The 5,386-nt window shown below is 56.8% G+C and overlaps 1 protein-coding gene across 14 annotated transcripts in view; it reads left to right on the top strand.

The window, feature by feature from the left end:
- Nucleotides 1-5,386, top strand: part of PEMT (phosphatidylethanolamine N-methyltransferase) — a 36,151-nt gene that overhangs the window by 4,543 nt on the left and 26,222 nt on the right. The window contains exons 1-3 of one of the 14 annotated variants that reach the window (XM_010842895.1): nt 32-636; nt 1,054-1,210; nt 1,753-1,839. The exons of 7 other annotated variants lie outside the window; for them this stretch is intronic. The gene's annotated coding sequence lies outside the window, so the exon portion shown is untranslated. Of the gene's footprint in view, nt 1-31; nt 642-1,053; nt 1,211-1,752; nt 1,840-5,386 lie in introns of those variants that run through there. 6 more of the 14 variants (XM_010842891.1, XM_010842885.1, XM_010842884.1 and 3 more) reach the window with 6 other exon arrangements.

Genomic DNA, 5,386 nt, shown 5'->3' with positions numbered 1-5,386 from the left:
GAACTGACTCATTAGAAAAGACAGGTTGCACCTGTTTCCCCCACTTATCCCCCAGGGGAGGTGGTCACAGAGGCCCCCTCTGGTCCTTCTAGAGGGTGGGAGGGAGCCCCCAGCCCGGATTGGAGGCTGCCTGGAGACTTTCTGTGCCTGGTGCCCGATCGAGGTCATGGCTGCCTTAGTACAGAACTTTGTGGCCCTCCTTTGTGCGTCTGCGCTAGTGTGGGGCTCACAGCACTGGTTTCCTGGTAAATGTCTCCTGAGTTGCTGGGAGGCCCTGAGATGGAGGGTCCTGCTGGAGGCCGACACACTGTCTCCAGCCTGTGCCCTGCCCTCTGTGCTGAGCGGTACGTGGGTCCCACCTGCGGTCGATGTGACTTTGACTCCTGGGCCCCTGCTGTTTGTTTGGATGTCACAACGTGACCCGGGTGCTGTTGACCCGCCACGTCTGCGTACCCCTCGCATGGCAAGCGGTATGGTCCAGCCTCTGAGCCCCTCACAGAGTGCTGCCGGGGTGCGGTAGGCGGAGCATCTCCTCTGCATTCCAGCGCTGGGACCCTGCAGCCCGTGACCTTGGAACCGCAGGAGCTGCATCATTAGAATTACCAAGAGCAGAGGGCCAGGACTTCCACGGCTTTAGTAAGGTGGGGGGACCCTTCCCATAGCTGAGGTGGCCCAGGGCGGGGTGCAGGGTTCTGGGGGCGGCACTGGGGACCCACCTGCTCTGCTCCTGTCTGACGGGGTTTTGGAGGGAGGGCCTCCTTGGGTCACAGAGATGACAGCAGCCCGAAAAGGACCTGCCAGCCTCAGAGCCTGAAGCCAGGAGGGGCCCCTCTGCTGCCACCTGGCCTGTTCGTCATTCTCTGCTCCACACGCCCCTCTCTGGGCAACACAAATCCCCCTTCAAGGTGACCAGATGCTTCCTGGGTGATGAGGGCCCTGGGACCTGGGTAGGGGCCACGGTCCTAACGGGGGGTTGGGGGGGACCTGGCTGGATGTCGGCTTCCGGTGGCCTCAGCCAGTGTCTTTCTTCTGCTCACTTGTCTGGCCCCCTAGGGAATGTTCAGGACTTATCTTTGCCCCAGTGCCTGAACCTGGAATCTGGAATCTGGAATCTGGAAGGGCTGGTCGACCTGGCCTCTGCGAGCCCCTGGCTTGCTTGTCTCCGAGCGGGCATGACAACAGGGCTGGTGCTGCTGAGTGACTGCCCGAGGTGAGGCGCGAGCACCTACGCATCAGTAGATGCATGTTGGTCTTGCTGCAGGGGCTTAGCTGGCAGAGTCCCCCCAGAGTGGTGCCTCCTGGGGGTGCTTCGTGTCTGCTGAATGTAAATACCTGAAGCCTGGCAGGAGGACCACGTCTCTCCCTGGGCCCTTTGGGGAAAGGGGGCCAGTTCCCAGTTCCCCTACTGACTTTCTTTTCTGAGGTGTAATTCATGTAGTGATGTCTGCCCAGATGGAGACTTCTCATGTACCCCTGACCACCTAGGCTCCATCACCCCAAAAGACCCCTCTGCACCCTCCAGGCAGGCACTGGACCGTATGCCGGCTTCCTCCAGCTCACTAGCCAGAGCCTGGGTGACCTCGAGCCCCTGGCCACCACCTGCACCTGCTCCCCACGTGGGCAGGCCTCACGCTTGACCCTTTGCCCTCTCTCCTTCTGGCCCTGCCAGCCCAGGGTCACTTGTGGGTCAGGAGGCACAGCTTGAGGACACAGAGCTTCTGTGGGACTGTGGGGTTTCCTATCCTTGTACAGGTGTCTGCTGGCTGGTAGTTGAAAGTGACGGGGGCTGAGGCTGTGTGAGCGGCGGGGCCTGGAGGATCTGACCCGCCGGCAACCTCTGTGAGTTTCCCCATAAAATGTGATGGGTGTCAGGGCGGACACACTGAGTCCCAGGGTTGCTGGCACGGCTGCAGGGAAGGGTTTTTGACTCACCTCTGCTGAGTGGGGCCACCTGTGGGCCCTGGCAGTGGGGGGCATTGGTGTCCCCATGGACACGGTCGCCAGGCTTGAGGCTCCGGATTCTTCCAGTTGAGAGGAACTCCTTAAAACGGCATCTGCTGACAGTGACACCCTTGTCTGCAGAAATGCCACAGAAGCTCCCATGGGAGTTGTCGCTGTCATAAACATGTTGAGAAGCACGTTTTCTCTTCTGGCCCTAAGCTGGACATGGTGATTCAGAGGACAGGCCAGGGCTGGGGGCCATTAGCGGGAAGTATGGTTCACGGAGTTGATGAATGTGATCGAATATGGCTCAGGTCAGAGCTCAGACTCTCAGTATGTCCCTGGGCTCTTCATGCACATGGCTGGTCCCCGCCCCCCCCCCAGCTCCGCCCCCCTGGGGACGGGAGACTGACCCGCCTTGAGTGGGTTCCACCCCTGGGTTTCTAAGGAACTGAGGACTGCACCCGCACCCCCGGTCAAGGCTTGAGAACATTGCTTGATTTCTCAGCTTAAGAGTCGCCAGAAAAACACATACTTAGGAAGCACAGCTTCTGGGCAGCTGGTGAATCTCTGGCCTCAGAAGCAGAGAGGTCTGCAGGCTCAGGGCGGCTCCCCGCAGGGCCCACTCACGTTACCTGGGCTGCTTCCTGTCTTGCTCTGAAGTCAGAGGGAGGGGGTTGAAGTCCCTGGAGCACAGGCGGCTGAGATGTCCCCTTACCACCGTGTGTTTTATTGATGAAGAAACAAGGGCCACTATTCACCCAACAAACACTCTGTGCCAGGCAGATGATACAGAGATGGGGAAGAAATGGCCCCTCATCCGGAGGAACCGTCACCAAACAGGGACAGATGACAGGGACAGGGACAGATAGGGTACACACAGAAGACACAGGAGGGGCCATGGACGAGGCTACCGGACATGCTCTCACTGGGTCTTGAGGGATGAATAGGAGTTTGAGGGACAGAGGGTATTTCAGAAGGCATTTGAAAGGGTTCAGAACACGCTGTTTGTGGGTGGGGGTGGCAGGAAGAATGGCAGGTAAGACTGGTGGAGGGGAATCCATCAGAGATGTTGGGCTGGGTGGGGAGGCATGGGTGCTGGTGTGGCAGGAAGTGAGCCTTGGGAGCCAGCCCCTTCCTGGGGGTACTGGGCCACTTGGCAGAGTTTTGAGCAGGGGGATGATGGAGGCACCACCAGAGTAGACTTGCTGTGAGAGGAAGGAGCTGGCAGTGAGGCGGGTGAGCAGGAGGAGCACTGGGGCCAGTGAGGCCTCCTGGCTGAGAGTGTCTGCTTTCATGGAGGGGGCTGGTGCCGGACCTCAGCCTGCTCCGTTGGCCGCTGAGTAGGACCCAAGCAGGACTCTGGTCCATCCCGCGCCCCCCGCCCCGCCCCCCCAGACAGCATTTCAGTGGGCGGAGCCTCACAGTCAGACGTGCTTAAGAAACGTCCTCTGATTCAGCCACTCCTCAAAGCTTTGGGGAGTCTCCCTCAGGCTGCAGCCTGTCCTTCCTAGGGGCTTCCACACCTTGGCAGGTGCCACCTGGCTGCGGGGGGGAGCTAGTCGAAAGGGTGGCAGCGTACAGGGTGCTCCACTGTGGCCCACCGAGGCAGGGCCCTGTGTCCAGCCTTGCTCCCCATGGTTGCTGAGGGGGCTTGGCCATCCTCTGTATCCTGCACCTGTGCTTCCGTGGCCCTGGCCTGGGCCAGTGTGCCCAGCGTTCCCGCAACCATGCACCTCTGATTCTTGGCTCAGCTTTTCTTCTGTCTTGGGCGGTCAACTGAGTCTGGCTTTTTCCCTGGGCCCTGCCAACTGACAGGCAGAGGAGGCCATGTGGGAGGGACATGCCAGCATCTGAGCTCCAAGATGTTCCTGAATCTTTCACAGCCATGCTCAGCGGCATGGCAGGCTGAGCCAAGCTAGGAGTGGTCACCTGTGGAGTGTCTGCAGGGCTGGGTGGCCTGAGACAAACACTTTCCGAAAGAATGAACTGTGTCTCACCATTGCAGGTGATATTATGGGAAAGACCAGAACCCCCATGGTCCTGACTTTCTTCCCAGCTGAGGCTTATTTTTATTGTGACTTGCATGTGGACTAAAGAGCCTCTTGATAAGAGTGAAAGAGGAGAGGGGAAAAGTTGGCTTAAAACTCAACATTCAAAAAACTAAGATCATGGCATCCGGTCCCATCACTTCATGGCAAATAGATGGTGGAACAATGGAAACAGTGAGAGACTTTATTTTCTTGGGTTCCAAAATTGCTGCAGATGGTGACTGCAGCCATGATATTAAAAGACACTTGCTCCCTGGAAGAAAAGCTATGACCAACCTAGACAGCATATTAAAAAGCACAGACATTACTTTGCCAACAAAGGTCCGTCTAGTCAAGGCTATGGTTTTTCCAGTAGTCATGTATGGACTGACAGTTCGACTATAAAGAAAGCTGAGCACCAAAGAATTGATGCTTTTGAACTGTGGTGTTGGAGAAGACTCTTGAGAGTCCCTTGGACTGCAAGGAGATCTAACCAGTCCATCCTAAAGGAAATCAGTCCTGAATATTCATTGCAAGGACTGATGCTGAAGCTGAAACTCCAATACTTTGGCCACCTGATGTGAAGAACCGACTCATTGAAAAAGACCTTGATGCTGGGAGAGATTGAAGACGGGAAGAGAAGAGGACAACAGAGGATGAGATGGTTGGGTGGCATCACTGACGTGATGGACATGAGTTTGAGTAAGCTCCAGGAGTTGGTGATGGACAGGGAAGTCTGGTGTGCTGCAGTCCATGGGGTCACAAAGAGTCAGACATGACTGAGTGACTGAACTGAACTGAACTGCATGTGGAGAGGTATCATGGATGTCTAAAAACAAAAAACAGAGAGTGATGCAGTAACTTAGCACTCAGAATATCAGTGGTGTCTCATCCTTTTTAAAGAAAAAACTCAGTGCTGGAAGCATCTGACTGTCTCCTCCTTGTCCCCAGAGGCCAGTGGGGGGGCAGATCTCAGTTCTGTCCCCAGGGATGTCTGGGCCATGTCTGGAGCTGTTTTTGGTTGTCATAGCCGCAGAGAGCTACCAGCATGGAGTGGGTGGGGGCCACAAAGAGTGAGCGGCCAGAGGGTGGACAGGGAGAAGGTGGGGGAGACCTGGCCCAGGCACAGGAGGGGTGCTCAGCTATATGGTGGTAGTTCCTGAAAATGCACAAGGGCTCTGGGGCGCTGCAGCTTCCTCATCCATTTGACGTGTATTTGAAAACAAGGCAAGTTGGCACAGACCTGGTCTGTTTAAATTCTCTAATTGCTTTGGGGTGGTGCATCTGGTTTTCCCAAGCTCCTGTGATGCACACATGTTGCATGCGTGCCGATAGGAGCAGCCATGCGCACATGTATATGTTCCCGGGGCCAGTGCCTGGGGTTGGGGACCCCCCACCAACACTCAGGAGCGCAG

This window comes from Bison bison, unplaced genomic scaffold (genome assembly GCF_000754665.1).
Source record: "Bison bison bison isolate TAMUID 2011002044 unplaced genomic scaffold, Bison_UMD1.0 scf7180017864180, whole genome shotgun sequence".
Classification (NCBI taxonomy): domain Eukaryota; kingdom Metazoa; phylum Chordata; class Mammalia; order Artiodactyla; family Bovidae; genus Bison; species Bison bison.
Note: the sequence above shows the minus strand (reverse complement) of the source record. Positions and strands in the feature narration are given on the sequence as shown.